The sequence below is a fragment of the Heterodontus francisci genome, chromosome 22 (assembly GCF_036365525.1).
Source record: "Heterodontus francisci isolate sHetFra1 chromosome 22, sHetFra1.hap1, whole genome shotgun sequence".
Taxonomy (NCBI): Eukaryota; Metazoa; Chordata; class Chondrichthyes; order Heterodontiformes; family Heterodontidae; genus Heterodontus; species Heterodontus francisci.
In genome coordinates, this window is record NC_090392.1 from 37909832 (window position 1) to 37928789 (window position 18958).

An 18958-nucleotide genomic window follows, 5' to 3' on the forward strand; every position below is an offset into this window, starting at 1 on the left:
TACAGAATCAGCTGTGTCCGTCTTTAAGGGAGGCAAAGTACTCTTCGCGGCTCTGCGTGACGCTGAATAGTTATGTTAATCTGCATCAATAAACCCAGGTATGTCTCTGTTGCTGACTGAACAAAACGCTAATAGGTCTGTGAGCGAATGTCATAACTTAAATAACTTTTTCCCCTCTGCGTGTCATGAACCTTTACCCCTTGTCATAATTGCGGCTGCATGTTCAGAGCTGCGTTGTCAAGGTGCTTAAGACACCAAGAATCTGCTGCAGAAGTGGTTAAATTGAAAAGGATTTTTGCCCCTTTTACCCAAAAAGAAATGTTCAGGAGGAGCATTTTCCCCAAACTTGTTTCCACCGGAGATTCATCATTGCAACTCAAAGAAAGTTTCAGGGTGTTCTGTTCGAGCTGCTCGGAGGTTTAGTGGCCCGAATATCATGTGCCTACGTTTTGCTGAGCCTGTGCTTGGTTTCTGGGGAGATTTGGCCCGGGTTGTGCTATTTTACCTCCCTGAGATGGCCAGTAGCCTGTTGATTGAGGCAGCAGACCCCTCTTGCTGCTAGCAGCGAGTAATTGGACAGTGCGGGTCAAAATATTGCGGCGTGCCCGTGTCTCAACGAATGTGGAGCTGGCGAAAGTGAATTGCTGATGTGCTTTTGCCTCGTCTGAAATGAGACTTAGATCAGCTGTTACTCAGCAAGCTAGTGTTGCAGGTTTCTATTCTAATCTGAGCCAAATGAAGTGCAAGTGCTAGGTTTTGAGGAACTTTCTGCAGCATCAGGACAAGAGGAGCGATTGCAAGGCATTGTGCACACAATGTGCAAGAGAAATAGGACTTTGAGAAATTGTGTTGTGTTCATGGGGAATGTCAATGATTGCATATATCGTGGTCAGAAGTTTGGGTTTGTTTCGAAAATGTTTCTGCCCAGTTTCGAACTGGGGACCTTTTGCGTGTTAGTCAAACGTGATCACCACTACACTACAGAAACTCAGCACGGTTGCAGATCTGAGGAAGCTGCGAGTATTGTTAAACTATACAGTCAGGATCTATTTGTGGTGCTTGTTTCATTGAAATGCAATTCCACTGTGACATTTTGCAAGGCTGCAGAGGTATTGATCCAGCAATGGACGCTCAGCAGTGCACAACACATTGCCAGGCCATTGAGGCCATCGTACCATTGCCAGTATTTTCAAAGACTTGCCAGTTGGGCCCATTTCCTTCGCTCCGCTTTTGTTTGCCTCTCCTTTCATGCAATTATCCAATTCCCTTTTTTGTCAACTCTCACTTAAGAAACTAAGTTTGTAAGAGGTGGAGCAGCTGCTGCAGTGTCAATGCACAGTGTGCCATCATTGACAAAGATTCCCTTCCCCAACCACTCCAAGACATCCACTTGGGATTCTTGCCAAGTTCTGGATTTCATTTCTCATTATTTACTGATTGCACTGACGCATATTTGTGCTTTTAAACTCTTTATTTTTATCAAATGCGTCCTTATTTTGCTGATTTGCAACATACAATGTGATTACCCGAGCAGTAGAATGCGTAACAGAGGCAGTTAAATAATGGGGGCGAAGCTTCGCTACAGCTATATAATGTCCTGGTTAGACCCCACCTGGAGTACTCTGCATAGTTCTGGGCATTCCACTTTATAAAGTATACAAATTGGCCTTGGTATACAGGGCAGTTCAGATCCAGCAGAATGTTTTCAGAGTTCAAATGGTTAGATTAGGAAGCCATGTCCCCGCTTCCACAGAGACAGCTGTTGGTTTCCACCTGGTGCCTCACTTGCTTCTGAATTTCAAGGTGTAGAATGAAATCAAGCAACGTAACCCAAGTTTGCAATGCATTCCATGCAATCATCAACCACATCATTCCCGTCTTCCTCACCTTAGCTGCACAGCCCTCTAAACGTTGCAATCCACGTCACACAGGATTTGTTCCAGGATTAAACTTTCAGTAGGATTATATTAATATCTGTGCCCGCATCTTGAAATGAGATTCTCAGCGATATCCAACACAAATTGAATTGTATAGATGACAGGCAAATACAGGAAAACAGGTCAGTATGCAACACAATCCCATGGTGCCCATTTTCAGATGCACAATATTCATCTTTTCCAGCAAATGAAAGAATTTTTCAGTGAATCATTTGTAAAGTCAGTGTTAATGCCATTTGTGCCTTTCTTTCTTCTCGTTTTGCAACATACTGGCGCCTAAATCCAATTAATGTATATTCATGTTTATTGGGGAGACCAAACGCAGACTGGGTGACCGCTTTGCGGAACACGTCCGCTCAGTCCGCAAGCTGGACCCTGAGCTTCCGGTTGCTTGCCATTTCAAGACTCCCCGCTGCTCTCATGCTCACATCTCTATCCTGGGCTTGCTGCAGTGTTCCAGTGAACAACAACGCAAGCTCGAAAAACAGCATCTCGTTGACCGATTAGTTTAGTTTCGTGATGCAGCACTGAAACAGGCCCTTCGGCCCACCGAGTCTGTGCCGACCATCGACCACCCATTTATACTAATCCTACACGAATTCCATATTCCTACCACATCCCCACCTTCCCTATATTTCCCTATCACCTACCTTTACTAGGGGCAATTGGGAATGGCCAATTAACCTATCAACCAGCAAGTCTTTGGCATGTGGGAGGAAACCGGAGCACCCGGAGGAATCCCACGCAGACACAGGGAGAACTTGCAAACACCACACAGGCAGTGCCCAGAATTGAAACCGGGTCGCTAGAGCTGTGAGGCTGCGGTGCTAACCATTGCACACGAGAGCGTGCCGGACTGAATATTGAGTTCAATAATTTCAGTTCGTGACGGGCCCCCCATTTTACTTTCACTTTTTGTTATTTTTCTTTTTTACATTTTTTGCATTTTTTTGTATGTTTATTTTATTTCATCTTAGTTTGTTCAGTTTACTTACCCACTGTTTTGTTTTCATGTTTGTACTTGCTGCTGTTCAATTTTCAGTCCGTTAACAGTCCTATCTGTACTAATGCTTTGTCTTTCAACACACCATTAACATATTGTTTGCCTTTGCTCCATGACCTTCTGGTCAGCTATTCTGTGGCCTTGCCCACTCTACACCTTCTCCTTTGTTATCTCTTGCTCCACCCCCGCTTTACTTGCTTCTAACCTTTGACTTTTCTAATATTTGCCAGTTCTGAAGAAGGGTCACTGAGCCGAAATGTTAACTCTGCTTCTCTCTCCACAGATGCTGCCAGACCTGCTGAGTAATTCCAGAATTTCTTGCTTTTATTTCAGATTTCCAGCATCCACAGTATTTTGCTTTTATTCATGTATAGTCTTCCTCAGTTCAATATGAAGGAGCGGGTTGATATTGAGCGGAGCCGCAGTGCATCTCATTTTCAACGCCACCTTGTTAGTTTTCCTGTTACTCGCCAAATGAAGAACAATACAAAGTGATAATTTGGCACGTCTGCCTGTTTCCTTAGCTTCAGTTACAGAATCAGCTGTGTCCGTCTTTAAGGGAGGCAAAGTACTCTTCGCGGCTCTGCGTGACGCTGAATAGTTATGTTAATCTGCATCAATAAACCCAGGTATGTCTCTGTTGCTGACTGAACAAAACGCTAATAGGTCTGTGAGCGAATGTCATAACTTAAATAACTTTTTCCCCTCTGCGTGTCATGAACCTTTACCCCTTGTCATAATTGCGGCTGCATGTTCAGAGCTGCGTTGTCAAGGTGCTTAAGACACCAAGAATCTGCTGCAGAAGTGGTTAAATTGAAAAGGATTTTTGCCCCTTTTACCCAAAAAGAAATGTTCAGGAGGAGCATTTTCCCCAAACTTGTTTCCACCGGAGATTCATCATTGCAACTCAAAGAAAGTTTCAGGGTGTTCTGTTCGAGCTGCTCGGAGGTTTAGTGGCCCGAATATCATGTGCCTACGTTTTGCTGAGCCTGTGCTTGGTTTCTGGGGAGATTTGGCCCGGGTTGTGCTATTTTACCTCCCTGAGATGGCCAGTAGCCTGTTGATTGAGGCAGCAGACCCCTCTTGCTGCTAGCAGCGAGTAATTGGACAGTGCGGGTCAAAATATTGCGGCGTGCCCGTGTCTCAACGAATGTGGAGCTGGCGAAAGTGAATTGCTGATGTGCTTTTGCCTCGTCTGAAATGAGACTTAGATCAGCTGTTACTCAGCAAGCTAGTGTTGCAGGTTTCTATTCTAATCTGAGCCAAATGAAGTGCAAGTGCTAGGTTTTGAGGAACTTTCTGCAGCATCAGGACAAGAAAGAGGAGCGATTGCAAGGCATTGTGCACACAATGTGCAAGAGAAATAGGACTTTGAGAAATTGTGTTGTGTTCATGGGGAATGTCAATGATTGCATATATCGTGGTCAGAAGTTTGGGTTTGTTTCGAAAATGTTTCTGCCCAGTTTCGAACTGGGGACCTTTTGCGTGTTAGTCAAACGTGATCACCACTACACTACAGAAACTCAGCACGGTTGCATATCTGAGGAAGCTGCGAGTATTGTTAAACTATACAGTCAGGATCTATTTGTGGTGCTTGTTTCATTGAAATGCAATTCCACTGTGACATTTCGCAAGGCTGCAGAGGTATTGACCCAGCAATGGACGCTCAGCAGTGCACAACACATTGCCAGGCCATTGAGGCCATCGTACCATTGCCACTTTTTTCAAAGACTTGCCAGTTGGGCCCACTTCCTTCGCTCTGCTTTTGTTTGCCTCTCCTTTCATGCAATTATCCAATTCCCTTTTTTGTCAACTCTCACTTAAGAAACTAAGTTTGTAAGAGGTGGAGCAGCTGCTGCAGTGTCAATGCACAGTGTGCCATCATTGACAAAGATTCCCTTCCCCAACCACTCCAAGACATCCACTTGGGATTCTTGCCAAGTTCCTGATTTCATTTCTCATTTTTTACTGATTGCACTGACGCATATTTGTGCTTTTAAACTCTTTATTTTTATCAAATGCGTCCTTATTTTGCTGATTTGCAACATACAATGTGATTACCCGAGCAGTAGAATGCGTAACAGAGGCAGTTAAATAATGGGGGCGAAGCTTCGCTACAGCTACATAATGTCCTGGTTCGACCCCACCTGGAGTACTCTGCATAGTTCTGGGCATTCCACTTTATAAAGTATACAAATTGGCCTTGGTATACAGGGCAGTTCAGATCCAGCAGAATGTTTTCAGAGTTCAAATGGTTAGATTAGGAAGCCATGTCCCCGCTTCCACAGAGACAGCTGTTGGTTTCCACCTGGTGCCTCACTTGCTTCTGAATTTCAAGGTGTAGAATGAAATCAAGCAACGTAACCCAAGTTTGCAATGCATTCCATGCAATCATCAACCACATCATTCCCGTCTTCCTCACCTTAGCTGCACAGCCCTCTAAACGTTGCAATCCACGTCACACAGGATTTGTTCCAGGATTAAACTTTCAGTAGGATTATATTAATATCTGTGCCCGCATCTTGAAATGAGATTCTCAGCGATATCCAACACAAATTGAATTGTATAGATGACAGGCAAATACAGGAAAACAGGTCAGTACGCAACACAATCTCATGGTGCCTATTTTCAGATGCACAATATTCATCTTTTCCAGCAAATGAAAGAATTTTTCAGTGAATCATTTGTAAAGTCAGTGTTAATGCCATTTGTGCCTTTCTTTCTTCTCGTTTTGCAACATACTGGCGCCTAAATCCAATTAATGTATATTCATGTTTATTGGGGAGACCAAACGCAGACTGGGTGATCGCTTTGCGGAACACGCCCGCTCAGTCCGCAAGCTGGACCCTGAGCTTCTGGTTGCTTGCCATTTCAAGACTCCCCGCTGCTCTCATGCTCACATCTCTATCCTGGGCTTGCTGCAGTGTTCCAGTGAACAACAACGCAAGCTCGAAAAACAGCATCTCGTTGACCGATTAGTTTAGTTTCGTGATGCAGCACTGAAACAGGCCCTTCGGCCCACCGAGTCTGTGCCGACCATCGACCACCCATTTATACTAATCCTACACGAATTCCATATTCCTACCACATCCCCACCTTCCCTATATTTCCCTATCACCTACCTTTACTAGGGGCAATTGGGAATGGCCAATTAACCTATCAACCAGCAAGTCTTTGGCATGTGGGAGGAAACCGGAGCACCCGGAGGAATCCCACGCAGACACAGGGAGAACTTGCAAACACCACACAGGCAGTGCCCAGAATTGAAACCGGGTCGCTGGAGCTGTGAGGCTGCGGTGCTAACCATTGCACACGAGAGCGTGCCGGACTGAATATTGAGTTCAATAATTTCAGTTCGTGACGGGCCCCCCATTTTACTTTCACTTTTTGTTATTTTTCTTTTTTACATTTTTTGCATTTTTTTGTATGTTTATTTTATTTCATCTTAGTTTGTTCAGTTTACTTACCCACTGTTTTGTTTTCATGTTTGTACTTGCTGCTGTTCAATTTTCAGTCCGTTAACAGTCCTATCTGTACTAATGCTTTGTCTTTCAACACACCATTAACATATTGTTTGCCTTTGCTCCATGACCTTCTGGTCAGCGATTCTGTGGCCTTGCCCACTCTACACCTTCTCCTTTGTTATCTCTTGCTCCACCCCCGCTTTACTTGCTTCTAACCTTTGACTTTTCTAATATTTGCCAGTTCTGAAGAAGGGTCACTGAGCCGAAATGTTAACTCTGCTTCTCTCTCCACAGATGCTGCCAGACCTGCTGAGTAATTCCAGAATTTCTTGCTTTTATTTCAGATTTCCAGCATCCACAGTATTTTGCTTTTATTCATGTATAGTCTTCCTCAGTTCAATATGAAGGAGCGGGTTGATATTGAGCGGAGCCGCAGTGCATCTCATTTTCAACGCCACCTTGTTAATTTTCCTGTTACTCGCCAAATGAAGAACAATACAAAGTGATAATTTGGCACGTCTGCCTGTTTCCTTAGCTTCAGTTACAGAATCAGCTGTGTCCGTCTTTAAGGGAGGCAAAGTACTCTTCGCGGCTCTGCGTGACGCTGAATAGTTATGTTAATCTGCATCAATAAACCCAGGTATGTCTCTGTTACTGACTGAACAAAACGCTAATAGGTCTGTGAGCGAATGTCATAACTTAAATAACTTTTTCCCCTCTGCGTGTCATGAACCTTTACCCCTTGTCATAATTGCGGCTGCATGTTCAGAGCTGCGTTGTCAAGGTGCTTAAGACACCAAGAATCTGCTGCAGCAGTGGTTAAATTGAAAAGGATTTTTGCCCCTTTTACCCAAAAAGAAATGTTCAGGAGGAGCATTTTCCCCAAACTTGTTTCCACCGGAGATTCATCATTGCAACTCAAAGAAAGTTTCAGTCACTTGGGTGTTCTGTTCGAGCTGCTCGGAGGTTTAGTGGCCCGGATATCACGTGCCTACGTTTTGCTGAGCCTGTGCTTGGTTTCTGGGGAGATTTGGCCCGGGTTGTGCTATTTTACCTCCCTGAGATGGCCAGTAACCTGTTGATTGAGGCAGCAGACCCCTCTTGCTGCTAGCAGCGAGTAATTGGACAGTGCGGGTTAAAATATTGCGGCGTGCCCCTGTCTCAACGAATGTGGAGCTGGCGAAAGTGAATTGCTGATGTGCTTTTGCCTCGTCTGAAATGAGACTTAGATCAGCTGTGACTTAGCAAGCTAGTGTTGCAGGTTTCTAATCTAATCTGAGCCAAATGAAGTGCAAGTGCTAGGTTTTGAGGAACTTTCTGCAGCATCAGGACAAGAAAGAGGAGCGATTGCAAGGCATTGTGCACACAATGTGCAAGAGAAATAGGACTTTGAGAAATTGTGTTGTGTTAATGGGGAATGTCAATGATTGCATCCATCGTGGTCAGACGTTTGGGTTTGTTTCGAAAATGTTTCTGCCCAGTTTCGAACTGGGGACCTTTTGCGTGTAAGACAAACGTGATCACCACTACACTACAGAAACTCAACACGGCTGCAGTGCTGAGGAAGCTGCGAGTATTGTTAAACTATACAGTCATGATCTTTTTGTGGTGCTTGTTTCATTGAAATGCAATTCCACTGTGACATTTCGCAAGGCTGCAGAGGTATTGACCCAGCAATGGACGCTCAGCAGTGCACAACACATTGCCAGGCCATTCAGGCCATCGTACCATTGCCACTTTTTTCAAAGACTTGCCAGTTGGGCCCACTTCCTTCGCTCTGCTTTTGTTTGCCTCTCCTTTCATGCAATTATCCAATTCCCTTTTTTGTAAACTCTCACTTAAGAAACTAAGTTTGGAAGAGGTGCAGCAGCTGCTGCAGTGTCAATGCACAGTGTGCCATCATTGACAAGATTCCCTTCCCCAACCACTCCAAGACATCCACTTGGGATTCTTGCCAAGTTCTGGATTTCATTTCTCATTATTTACTGATTGCACTGACACATATTTGTGCTTTTAAACTCTTTATTTTTATCAAATGCGTCCTTATTTTGCTGATTTGCAACATACAATGTGATTACCCGAGCAGTAGAATGCGTAACAGAGGCAGTTAAATAATGGGGGCGAAGCTTCGCTACAGCTATATAATGTCCTGGTTAGACCCCACCTGGAGTGCTCTGCATAGTTCTGGGCATTCCACTTTATAAAGTATACAAATTGGCCTTGGTATACAGGGCAGTTCAGATCCAGCAGAATGTTTTCAGAGTTCAAATGGTTAGATTAGGAAGCCATGTCCCCGCTTCCACAGAGACAGCTGTTGGTTTCCACCTGGTGCCTCACTTGCTTCTGAATTTCAAGGTGTAGAATGAAATCAAGCAACGTAACCCAAGTTTGCAATGCATTCCATGCAATCATCAACCACATCATTCCCGTCTTCCTCACCTTAGCTGCACAGCCCTCTAAACGTTGCAATCCACGTCACACAGGATTTGTTCCAGGATTAAACTTTCAGTAGGATTATATTAATATCTGTGCCCGCATCTTGAAATGAGATTCTCAGCGATATCCAACACAAATTGAATTGTATAGATGACAGGCAAATACAGGAAAACAGGTCAGTATGCAACACAATCCCATGGTGCCCATTTTCAGATGCACAATATTCATCTTTTCCAGCAAATGAAAGAATTTTTCAGTGAATCATTTGTAAAGTCAGTGTTAATGCCATTTGTGCCTTTCTTTCTTCTCGTTTTGCAACATACTGGCGCCTAAATCCAATTAATGTATATTCATGTTTATTGGGGAGACCAAACGCAGACTGGGTGATCGCTTTGCGGAACACGCCCGCTCAGTCCGCAAGCTGGACCCTGAGCTTCTGGTTGCTTGCCATTTCAAGACTCCCCGCTGCTCTCATGCTCACATCTCTATCCTTTGGTTTGCTGCAGTGTTCCAGTGAACAACAACGCAAGCTCGAAAAACAGCATCTCGTTGACCGATTAGTTTAGTTTCGTGATGCAGCACTGAAACAGGCCCTTCGGCCCACCGAGTCTGTGCCGACCATCGACCACCCATTTATACTAATCCTACACGAATTCCATATTCCTACCACATCCCCACCTTCCCTATATTTCCCTATCACCTACCTTTACTAGGGGCAATTGGGAATGGCCAATTAACCTATCAACCAGCAAGTCTTTGGCATGTGGGAGGAAACCGGAGCACCCGGAGGAATCCCACGCAGACACAGGGAGAACTTGCAAACACCACACAGGCAGTGCCCAGAATTGAAACCGGGTCGCTGGAGCTGTGAGGCTGCGGTGCTAACCATTGCACACGAGAGCGTGCCGGACTGAATATTGAGTTCAATAATTTCAGTTCGTGACGGGCCCCCCATTTTACTTTCACTTTTTGTTATTTTTCTTTTTTACATTTTTTGCATTTTTTTGTATGTTTATTTTATTTCATCTTAGTTTGTTCAGTTTACTTACCCACTGTTTTGTTTTCATGTTTGTACTTGCTGCTGTTCAATTTTCAGTCCGTTAACAGTCCTATCTGTACTAATGCTTTGTCTTTCAACACACCATTAACATATTGTTTGCCTTTGCTCCATGACCTTCTGGTCAGCTATTCTGTGGCCTTGCCCACTCTACACCTTCTCCTTTGTTATCTCTTGCTCCACCCCCGCTTTACTTGCTTCTAACCTTTGACTTTTCTAATATTTGCCAGTTCTGAAGAAGGGTCACTGAGCCGAAATGTTAACTCTGCTTCTCTCTCCACAGATGCTGCCAGACCTGCTGAGTAATTCCAGAATTTCTTGCTTTTATTTCTGATTTCCAGCATCCACAGTATTTTGCTTTTATTCATGTATAGTCTTCCTCAGTTCAATATGAAGGAGCGGGTTGATATTGAGCGGAGCCGCAGTGCATCTCATTTTCAACGCCACCTTGTTAATTTTCCTGTTACTCGCCAAATGAAGAACAATACAAAGTGATAATTTGGCACGTCTGCCTGTTTCCTTAGCTTCAGTTACAGAATCAGCTGTGTCCGTCTTTAAGGGAGGCAAAGTACTCTTCGCGGCTCTGCGTGACGCTGAATAGTTATGTTAATCTGCATCAATAAACCCAGGTATGTCTCTGTTACTGACTGAACAAAACGCTAATAGGTCTGTGAGCGAATGTCATAACTTAAATAACTTTTTCCCCTCTGCGTGTCATGAACCTTTACCCCTTGTCATAATTGCGGCTGCATGTTCAGAGCTGCGTTGTCAAGGTGCTTAAGACACCAAGAATCTGCTGCAGCAGTGGTTAAATTGAAAAGGATTTTTGCCCCTTTTACCCAAAAAGAAATGTTCAGGAGGAGCATTTTCCCCAAACTTGTTTCCACCGGAGATTCATCATTGCAACTCAAAGAAAGGTTCAGTCACTTGGGTGTTCTGTTCGAGCTGCTCGGAGGTTTAGTGGCCCGGATATCATGTGCCTACGTTTTGCTGAGCCTGTGCTTGGTTTCTGGGGAGATTTGGCCCGGGTTGTGCTATTTTACCTCCCTGAGATGGCCAGTAACCTGTTGATTGAGGCAGCAGACCCCTCTTGCTGCTAGCAGCGAGTAATTGGACAGTGCGGGTTAAAATATTGCGGCGTGCCCCTGTCTCAACGAATGTGGAGCTGGCGAAAGTGAATTGCTGATGTGCTTTTGCCTCGTCTGAAATGAGACTTAGATCAGCTGTGACTTAGCAAGCTAGTGTTGCAGGTTTCTAATCTAATCTGAGCCAAATGAAGTGCAAGTGCTAGGTTTTGAGGAACTTTCTGCAGCATCAGGACAAGAAAGAGGAGCGATTGCAAGGCATTGTGCACACAATGTGCAAGAGAAATAGGACTTTGAGAAATTGTGTTGTGTTAATGGGGAATGTCAATGATTGCATTCATCGTGGTCAGACGTTTGGGTTTGTTTCGAAAATGTTTCTGCCCAGTCTCGAACTGGGGACCTTTTGCGTGTGAAACAAACGTGATCACCACTACACTACAGAAACTCAACATGGCTGCAGTGCTGAGGAAGCTGCGAGTATTGTTAAACTATACAGTCATGATCTTTTTGTGGTGCTTGTTTCATTGAAATGCAATTCCACTGTGACATTTCGCAAGGCTGCAGAGGTATTGACCCAGCAATGGACGCTCAGCAGTGCACAACACATTGCCAGGCCATTCAGGCCATCGTACCATTGCCACTTTTTTCAAAGACTTGCCAGTTGGGCCCACTTCCTTCGCTCTGCTTTTGTTTGCCTCTCCTTTCATGCAATTATCCAATTCCCTTTTTTGTAAACTCTCACTTAAGAAACTAAGTTTGGAAGAGGTGCAGCAGCTGCTGCAGTGTCAATGCACAGTGTGCCATCATTGACAAGATTCCCTTCCCCAACCACTCCAAGACATCCACTTGGGATTCTTGCCAAGTTCTGGATTTCATTTCTCATTATTTACTGATTGCACTGACACATATTTGTGCTTTTAAACTCTTTATTTTTATCAAATGCGTCCTTATTTTGCTGATTTGCAACATACAATGTGATTACCCGAGCAGTAGAATGCGTAACAGAGGCAGTTAAATAATGGGGGCGAAGCTTCGCTACAGCTATATAATGTCCTGGTTAGACCCCACCTGGAGTGCTCTGCATAGTTCTGGGCATTCCACTTTATAAAGTATACAAATTGGCCTTGGTATACAGGGCAGTTCAGATCCAGCAGAATGTTTTCAGAGTTCAAATGGTTAGATTAGGAAGCCATGTCCCCGCTTCCACAGAGACAGCTGTTGGTTTCCACCTGGTGCCTCACTTGCTTCTGAATTTCAAGGTGTAGAATGAAATCAAGCAACGTAACCCAAGTTTGCAATGCATTCCATGCAATCATCAACCACATCATTCCCGTCTTCCTCACCTTAGCTGCACAGCCCTCTAAACGTTGCAATCCACGTCACACAGGATTTGTTCCAGGATTAAACTTTCAGTAGGATTATATTAATATCTGTGCCCGCATCTTGAAATGAGATTCTCAGCGATATCCAACACAAATTGAATTGTATAGATGACAGGCAAATACAGGAAAACAGGTCAGTATGCAACACAATCCCATGGTGCCCATTTTCAGATGCACAATATTCATCTTTTCCAGCAAATGAAAGAATTTTTCAGTGAATCATTTGTAAAGTCAGTGTTAATGCCATTTGTGCCTTTCTTTCTTCTCGTTTTGCAACATACTGGCGCCTAAATCCAATTAATGTATATTCATGTTTATTGGGGAGACCAAACGCAGACTGGGTGATCGCTTTGCGGAACACGCCCGCTCAGTCCGCAAGCTGGACCCTGAGCTTCTGGTTGCTTGCCATTTCAAGACTCCCCGCTGCTCTCATGCTCACATCTCTTTCCTTTGGTTTGCTGCAGTGTTCCAGTGAACAACAACGCAAGCTCGAAAAACAGCATCTCGTTGACCGATTAGTTTAGTTTCGTGATGCAGCACTGAAACAGGCCCTTCGGCCCACCGAGTCTGTGCCGACCATCGACCACCCATTTATACTAATCCTACACGAATTCCATATTCCTACCACATCCCCACCTTCCCTATATTTCCCTATCACCTACCTTTACTAGGGGCAATTGGGAATGGCCAATTAACCTATCAACCAGCAAGTCTTTGGCATGTGGGAGGAAACCGGAGCACCCGGAGGAATCCCACGCAGACACAGGGAGAACTTGCAAACACCACACAGGCAGTGCCCAGAATTGAAACCGGGTCGCTGGAGCTGTGAGGCTGCGGTGCTAACCATTGCACACGAGAGCGTGCCGGACTGAATATTGAGTTCAATAATTTCAGTTCGTGACGGGCCCCCCATTTTACTTTCACTTTTTGTTATTTTTCTTTTTTACATTTTTTGCATTTTTTTGTATGTTTATTTTATTTCATCTTAGTTTGTTCAGTTTACTTACCCACTGTTTTGTTTTCATGTTTGTACTTGCTGCTGTTCAATTTTCAGTCCGTTAACAGTCCTATCTGTACTAATGCTTTGTCTTTCAACACACCATTAACATATTGTTTGCCTTTGCTCCATGACCTTCTGGTCAGCTATTCTGTGGCCTTGCCCACTCTACACCTTCTCCTTTGTTATCTCTTGCTCCACCCCCGCTTTACTTGCTTCTAACCTTTGACTTTTCTAATATTTGCCAGTTCTGAAGAAGGGTCACTGAGCCGAAATGTTAACTCTGCTTCTCTCTCCACAGATGCTGCCAGACCTGCTGAGTAATTCCAGAATTTCTTGCTTTTATTTCTGATTTCCAGCATCCACAGTATTTTGCTTTTATTCATGTATAGTCTTCCTCAGTTCAATATGAAGGAGCGGGTTGATATTGAGCGGAGCCGCAGTGCATCTCATTTTCAACGCCACCTTGTTAATTTTCCTGTTACTCGCCAAATGAAGAACAATACAAAGTGATAATTTGGCACGTCTGCCTGTTTCCTTAGCTTCAGTTACAGAATCAGCTGTGTCCGTCTTTAAGGGAGGCAAAGTACTCTTCGCGGCTCTGCGTGACGCTGAATAGTTATGTTAATCTGCATCAATAAACCCAGGTATGTCTCTGTTACTGACTGAACAAAACGCTAATAGGTCTGTGAGCGAATGTCATAAATTAAATAACTTTTTCCCCTCTGCGTGTCATGAACCTTTACCCCTTGTCATAATTGCGGCTGCATGTTCAGAGCTGCGTTGTCAAGGTGCTTAAGACACCAAGAATCTGCTGCAGCAGTGGTTAAATTGAAAAGGATTTTTGCCCCTTTTACCCAAAAAGAAATGTTCAGGAGGAGCATTTTCCCCAAACTTGTTTCCACCGGAGATTCATCATTGCAACTCAAAGAAAGTTTCAGTCACTTGGGTGTTCTGTTCGAGCTGCTCGGAGGTTTAGTGGCCCGGATATCATGTGCCTACGTTTTGCTGAGCCTGTGCTTGGTTTCTGGGGAGATTTTGCCCGGGTTGTGCTATTTTACCTCCCTGAGATGGCCAGTAACCTGTTGATTGAGGCAGCAGACCCCTCTTGCTGCTAGCAGCGAGTAATTGGACAGTGCGGGTTAAAATATTGCGGCGTGCCCCTGTCTCAACGAATGTGGAGCTGGCGAAAGTGAATTGCTGATGTGCTTTTGCCTCGTCTGAAATGAGACTTAGATCAGCTGTGACTTAGCAAGCTCGTGTTGTAGGTTTCTAATCTAATCTGAGCCAAATGAAGTGCAAGTGCTAGGTTTTGAGGAACTTTCTGCAGCATCAGGACAAGAAAGAGGAGCGATTGCAAGGCATTGTGCACACAATGTGCAAGAGAAATAGGACTTTGAGAAATTGTGTTGTGTTAATGGGGAATGTCAATGATTGCATCCATCGTGGTCAGACGTTTGGGTTTGTTTCGAAAATGTTTCTGCCCAGTTTCGAACTGGGGACCTTTTGCGTGTAAGACAAACGTGATCACCACTACACTACAGAAACTCAACACGGCTGCAGTGCTGAGGAAGCTGCGAGTATTGTTAAACTATACAGTCATGATCTTTTTGTGGTGCTTGTTTCATTGAAATGCAATTCCACTGTGACATTTCGCAAGGCTGCAGAGGTATTGACCCAGCAATGGACGCTCAGCAGTGCACAACACATTGCCAGGCCATTCAGGCCATCGTACCATTGCCACTTTTTTCAAAGACTTGCCAGTTGGGCCCACTTCCTTCGCTCTGCTTTTGTTTGCCTCTCCTTTCATGCAATTATCCAATTCCCTTTTTTGTAAACTCTCACTTAAGAAACTAAGTTTGGAAGAGGTGCAGCAGCTGCTGCAGTGTCAATGCACAGTGTGCCATCATTGACAAGATTCCCTTCCCCAACCACTCCAAGACATCCACTTGGGATTCTTGCCAAGTTCTGGATTTCATTTCTCATTATTTACTGATTGCACTGACACATATTTGTGCTTTTAAACTCTTTATTTTTATCAAATGCGTCCTTATTTTGCTGATTTGCAACATACAATGTGATTACCCGAGCAGTAGAATGCGTAACAGAGGCAGTTAAATAATGGGGGCGAAGCTTCGCTACAGCTATATAATGTCCTGGTTAGACCCCACCTGGAGTGCTCTGCATAGTTCTGGGCATTCCACTTTATAAAGTATACAAATTGGCCTTGGTATACAGGGCAGTTCAGATCCAGCAGAATGTTTTCAGAGTTCAAATGGTTAGATTAGGAAGCCATGTCCCCGCTTCCACAGAGACAGCTGTTGGTTTCCACCTGGTGCCTCACTTGCTTCTGAATTTCAAGGTGTAGAATGAAATCAAGCAACGTAACCCAAGTTTGCAATGCATTCCATGCAATCATCAACCACATCATTCCCGTCTTCCTCACCTTAGCTGCACAGCCCTCTAAACGTTGCAATCCACGTCACACAGGATTTGTTCCAGGATTAAACTTTCAGTAGGATTATATTAATATCTGTGCCCGCATCTTGAAATGAGATTCTCAGCGATATCCAACACAAATTGAGTTGTATAGATGACAGGCAAATACAGGAAAACAGGTCAGTATGCAACACAATCCCATGGTGCCCATTTTCAGATGCACAATATTCATCTTTTCCAGCAAATGAAAGAATTTTTCAGTGAATCATTTGTAAAGTCAGTGTTAATGCCATTTGTGCCTTTCTTTCTTCTCGTTTTGCAACATACTGGCGCCTAAATCCAATTAATGTATATTCATGTTTATTGGGGAGACCAAACGCAGACTGGGTGATCGCTTTGCGGAACACGTCCGCTCAGTCCGCAAGCAGGACCCTGAGCTTCTGGTTGCTTGCCATTTCAAGACTCCCCGCTGCTCTCATGCTTACATCTCTATCCTGGGCTTGCTGCAGTGTTCCAGTGAACAACAACGCAAGCTCGAAAAACAGCATCTCGTTGACCGATTAGTTTAGTTTCGTGATGCAGCACTGAAACAGGCCCTTCGGCCCACCGAGTCTGTGCCGACCATCGACCACCCATTTATACTAATCCTACACGAATTCCATATTCCTACCACATCCCCACCTTCCCTATATTTCCCTATCACCTACCTTTACTAGGGGCAATTGGGAATGGCCAATTAACCTATCAACCAGCAAGTCTTTGGCATGTGGGAGGAAACCGGAGCACCCGGAGGAATCCCACGCAGACACAGGGAGAACTTGCAAACACCACACAGGCAGTGCCCAGAATTGAAACCGGGTCGCTGGAGCTGTGAGGCTGCGGTGCTAACCATTGCACACGAGAGCGTGCCGGACTGAACATTGAGTTCAATAATTTCAGATCATGACGGGCCCCCCATTTTACTTTCACTTTTTGTTATTTTTCTTTTTTACATTTTTTACATTTTTTTGTATGTTTATTTTATTTCATCTTCGTTTGTTCAGTTTACTTACCCACTGTTTTGTTTTCATGTTTGTACTTGCTGCTGTTCAATTTTCAATCCGTTAACAGTCCTATCTGTAATAATGCTTTGTCTTTCAACACACCATTAACATATTGTTTGCCTTTGCTCCATGACCTTCTGGTCAGCTATTCTGTGGCCTTGCCCAATCTGCACCTTCTCCTTTGTTATCTCTTGCTCCACCCCCGCTTTACTTGCTTCTAACCTTTGACTTTTCTAATATTTGCCAGTTCTGAAGAAGGGTCACTGAGCCGAAATGTTAACTCTGCTTCTCTCTCCACAGATGCTGCCAGACCTGCTGAGTAATTCCAGAATTTCTTGCTTTTATTTCAGATTTCCAGCATCCACAGTATTTTGCTTTTATTCATGTATATTCTTCCTCAGTTCAATATGAAGGAGCGGGTTGATATTGAGCGGAGCCGCAGTGCATCTCATTTTCAACGCCACCTTGTTAGTTTTCCTGTTACTCGCCGAATGAAGAACAATACAAAGTGATAATTTGGCACGTCTGCCTGTTTCCTTAGCTTCAGTTACAGAATCAGCTGTGTCCGTCTTTAAGGGAGGCAAAGTACTCTTCGAGCTCTGCGTGACGCTGAATAGTTATGTTAATCTGCATCAATAAACCCAGGTATGTCTCTGTTACTGACTGAACAAAACGCTAATAGGTCTGTGAGCGAATGTCATAACTTAAATAACTTTTTCCCCTCTGCGTGTCATGAACCTTTACCCCTTGTCATAATTGCGGCTGCATGTTAAGAGCTGCGTTTTCAAGGTGCTTAAGACACCAAGAATCTGCCGCAGCAGTGGTTAAATTGAAAAGGATTTTTGCTCCTTTTACCCAAAAAGAAATGTTCAGGAGGAGCATTTTCCCCAAACTTGTTTCCACCGGAGATTCATCATTGCAACTCAAAGAAAGTTTCAGTCACTTGGGTGTTCTGTTCGAGCTGCTCGGAGGTTTAGTGGCCCGGATATCATGTGCCTACGTTTTGCTGAGCCTGTGCTTGGTTTCTGGGGAGATTTTGCCCGGGTTGTGCTATTTTACCTCCCTGAGATGGCCAGTAACCTGTTGATTGAGGCAGCAGACCCCTCTTGCTGCTAGCAGCGAGTAATTGGACAGTGCGGGTTAAAATATTGCGGCGTGCCCCTGTCTCAACGAATGTGGAGCTGGCGAAAGTGAATTGCTGATGTGCTTTTGCCTCGTCTGAAATGAGACTTAGATCAGCTGTGACTTAGCAAGCTAGTGTTGCAGGTTTCTAATCTAATCTGAGCCAAATGAAGTGCAAGTGCTAGGTTTTGAGGAACTTTCTGCAGCATCAGGACAAGAAAGAGGAGCGATTGCAAGGCATTGTGCACACAATGTGCAAGAGAAATAGGACTTTGAGAAATTGTGTTGTGTTCATGGGGAATGTCAATGATTGCATCCATCGTGGTCAGACGTTTGGGTTTGTTTCGAAAATGTTTCTGCCCAGTTTCGAACTAGGGACTTTTTGCTTGTAAGACAAACGTGATCACCACTACACTACAGAAACTCAGCACGATTGCAGTGCTGAGGAAGCTGCGAGTATTGTTAAACTATACAGTCAAGATCTATTTGTGGTGCTTGTTTCATTGAAATGCAATTCCACTGTGACATTTCGCAAGGCTGCAGAGGTATTGACCCAGCAATGGACGCTCAGCAGTGCACAACACATTGCCAGGCCATTCAGGCCATCGTACCATTGCCACTTTTTTCAAAGACTTGCCAGTTGGGCCCACTTCCTTCGCTCTGCTTTTGTTTGCCTCTCCTTTCATGCAATTATCCAATTCCCTTTTTTGTAAACTCTCACTTAAGAAACTAAGTTTGGAAGAGGTGCAGCAGCTGCTGCAGTGTCAATGCACAGTGTGCCATCATTGACAAGATTCCCTTCCCCAACCAGTCCAAGACATCCACTTGGGATTCTTGCCAAGTTCTGGATTTCATTTCTCATTATTTACTGATTGCACTGACACATATTTGTGCTTTTAAACTCTTTATTTTTATCAAATGCGTCCTTATTTTGCTGATTTGCAACATACAATGTGATTACCCGAGCAGTAGAATGCGTAACAGAGGCAGTTA

General features: G+C 44.2%; 6 non-coding genes across 6 annotated transcripts; all 6 read right to left on the reverse strand.

Annotated features, from left to right (window-relative positions):
* Positions 1-915: 915 nt before the first annotated feature.
* Positions 916-988, reverse strand: trnav-aac (transfer RNA valine (anticodon AAC)). Its single transcript has one exon. It is a non-coding gene; the product is annotated as a tRNA-Val (tRNA).
* A 3402-nt stretch (positions 989-4390) lies between these two features.
* Positions 4391-4463, reverse strand: trnav-aac (transfer RNA valine (anticodon AAC)). Its single transcript has one exon. It is a non-coding gene; the product is annotated as a tRNA-Val (tRNA).
* Positions 4464-7872: 3409 nt separating this feature from the next.
* Positions 7873-7945, reverse strand: trnav-uac (transfer RNA valine (anticodon UAC)). Its single transcript has one exon. It is a non-coding gene; the product is annotated as a tRNA-Val (tRNA).
* A 3409-nt stretch (positions 7946-11354) lies between these two features.
* trnav-cac (transfer RNA valine (anticodon CAC)) lies at positions 11355-11427 on the reverse strand. Its single transcript has one exon. It is a non-coding gene; the product is annotated as a tRNA-Val (tRNA).
* Positions 11428-14836: 3409 nt separating this feature from the next.
* trnav-uac (transfer RNA valine (anticodon UAC)) lies at positions 14837-14909 on the reverse strand. The gene has a single exon. It is a non-coding gene; the product is annotated as a tRNA-Val (tRNA).
* A 3407-nt stretch (positions 14910-18316) lies between these two features.
* Positions 18317-18389, reverse strand: trnav-uac (transfer RNA valine (anticodon UAC)). Its single transcript has one exon. It is a non-coding gene; the product is annotated as a tRNA-Val (tRNA).
* Between the last annotated feature and the right edge of the window lie 569 nt (positions 18390-18958).